This window comes from Piliocolobus tephrosceles, chromosome 6, assembly GCF_002776525.5.
Source record: "Piliocolobus tephrosceles isolate RC106 chromosome 6, ASM277652v3, whole genome shotgun sequence".
Classification (NCBI taxonomy): domain Eukaryota; kingdom Metazoa; phylum Chordata; class Mammalia; order Primates; family Cercopithecidae; genus Piliocolobus; species Piliocolobus tephrosceles.
This window is the reverse complement of record NC_045439.1, coordinates 163,364,906-163,367,949: the sequence shown is the minus strand read 5'-3', so window position 1 is coordinate 163,367,949 and position 3,044 is coordinate 163,364,906.

The following is a 3,044-nucleotide window of genomic DNA, read 5'->3' as shown; positions in this document are numbered from 1 at the left end:
AGAGTGAGGAGGTCCATCAGTTCTGGAGAGTCTTTGCCCAGTTGGCTGGAGATGGCATCAAGGTCAGTGGCGCAGAACTGATGAATGTTCTCAACAAGGTTGTTATCAGTAGGACTGAACTGAAAACTCGTGGTTTTGGCATTGATACATGTCAAAGCATGGTGGCCATGATGGATAGTGACATCACAGGCAAGCTGGACTTTGAGGAATTCAAGTACTTGTGGAACAACATCAAAAGGTGACAGAAAATATACAAGCAGTTTGATGTTGACTGATCTGGAACCATTTGCAGCAGTGAACTTGCAGGGGCCTTTGGGGCAGCAGGGTTCCACCTGAATGAACAACTACAACATAATATTCTGACACTACTTGGATGAAGGAGGGAACATGGATTTTGACAACTTTATCAGCTGCTTGATCACATTCTTCTCTTTAGCATGTGTATCATTCTCAAGAATAGACAGTATGTTAGGCCACAAAGCAGTCTAAAAAATTAAAATTATAAATAGAAATGAATAATAAGGTGATCATTGAAAACCATACCTATATCAAAAAAGTAGAAAAATGTCAAGTAAATAACATAATAATGTATCTTAATAAACTAGAAAAGCAAAAGCAAACCAAATCCAAAATTAGTAGACATAAAGAAATAAGAAAGATCAGAGCAGAAATAAATGAAGTGAAAATTTAAAAAATACAAAAAACTAACAAAACAAAGTTGATTTCTTGAAAGATAAAATTGACAAACCATTAGTCTAAGAAAAACAGAGAGAAGACGCAAATAAATGAAATCAGACATGAAAGAAGAGACATGACAATGGACACTACAGAAATTCAAAAGATCATTAGAGACTACTATGAGGAGCTATATGCCAATAGCTTGGAAAGCCTACAACAAATGGATAAATTCCTAGACAAATACAACCTACCAAGATGAATAAATCCAAAATCCAAATAAGTCAATAATAAGTAATGATATTTAAGCCATAATAAAAAATCTCCCAGCAAATAAACCCTGGCATTCAATAGCTTCACTGCTTAATTTTACCAAACATTAAAAGAAAAACTAATACCATTCCTACTCAAACTATTCCAAAAAAAAAAATAGAAGAAATGGGAATACTTCAAATTCATTCTACAAGGCTGGTATTATGACACATCATGATACCAGATGAAAGACATCAAAAATAGAAACAGAAACATACATCAAGAATAGAAAGCTACAGGCCAATATCCCTGATGTATATATATTTTTAATTTTTATTTTTAATTTTTGTCAGTACTAAGTAGTTGTATATATTTGTGGGGAACATGAGATACTTTAATACAGGCATGCAATGTGTAATAATCACATCATGGTAAATGCAGTATCCATCCCTTAAGCATTTGTCCTCTGTCTTGCAAACAATCCAATTACATTCTTTTAGTTATTTTAAAATGTACAATTAAATTATTCTTGACTATAGTCTCCATCTGTGCTATAAAAAACTAGGCCTTATTCATCTTTTCTAACTACTTTTTCTACCCATTAATGATCTGGGCGATGTGGAAAAGGTAAGGCAAAGTGTCATAGACAGATTCTTTCCATTCTGGATTTTCTCCTAATCTCTTCATGATCATTGTAATTTAACTGCTGTGATCTATTTGTGAAACTTAGAAATCCAACAAGTGAGGCAAACTTTAGCCTGTTTGAATCACACTTTTCGGTAAGATTAGATATCATGGTATATTAGGTAAAACACCCTTTTATTTCTTGGCACTGTGGTGAATGATTTGATTCGATTTGATAAGAACTTGTCAAGCAGCTCAGTTCCAACAGGAGTTAGAAATTCTGTGTGTATTTTTCAGCTTTAGTGAGGTAAAACTGACAAATAAAACTGTATATAATTAAGGTGTGCAGCTTGATGTTTTGATATATGTATACATTGTGAAATGATCGCCACAATTAAGCCAATAATATAGCCATCACCTCACATAGTTACTATTTTTTTTTCTATTCTTTTTTTTTTTTTTTTTTTTTTTGAGGTGGGATGAGAACACTTAAGATCTAACCTCTTAGCAAAATTCAAGGTCACAATTAATAAAATATTGTTAATTATAGTCACACTGCTGTACAGTATATCTCCAGAGTTTGCCTTGCATAACTGAAATTTCTTTCTCTTTCTTTCCCTTCCTTCCTTCCTTTCTTTTTCTTTCTTTCTTTCGAGATGAAGTCTCACTCTGTCACCCAGGCTGGAGTACAGTGGAGTGATCTTGGCTCACTGCAATCTCCACCTCCCAGGTTCATGCCATTCTCCTACCTCAGTCTCCCGAGTAGCTGGGACTACAGGCACCTGCCACCATGCCCAGGTAACTTTTTTTTTTTTTTTTTTTTTTTGTATTTTTATTAGAGACAGGGTTTCACCGTCTTAGTCAGGATGGTCTCAGTCTCCTGACCTTGTGATCTGCCTGCCTTGGCCTCCGAAAGTGCTGGGATTACAGATGTGAGTCGCCACGCCCGGCATGAAATTTTGTACTCTTTAACCAACATCTCTCCGTTTCTTCCACCTCCAGCCCCTGGCGACCACACTATTTTACTCTCTGTTGCTATGAGTTTGACTATTTGTTTGGCTATTTTAGATTCCACAAATAAGTGAGATCATGCAGTATTTGTTTTTCTGTGTCTGGCTTATTTCACTTAGGACAATAACCTCAGTGTTCATCCATGTTGTTGCAAATGGCAGGATTTCCTTCTTTTTTTAAGATTGAATGTATGTGTGTGTGTATATATATATTCAAACACACACATTCTATATATAATCTATATATACACACATATATATATAAATGTGTGAATATATATAGATATATAAAATGCATGTGTAGGTATACATATGTATATATGTGCATACAAACACACTTTATGTATCTATCTATATATATACACTTTTTTGCATTTATCCATTGATGGGGATTTAGGTAGTTTCCATTATCTTGGTTATTGTTAATAATGCTGCAATTAATATGGATATGTTTAAATATCTGTACTTTCATATTTAAATATA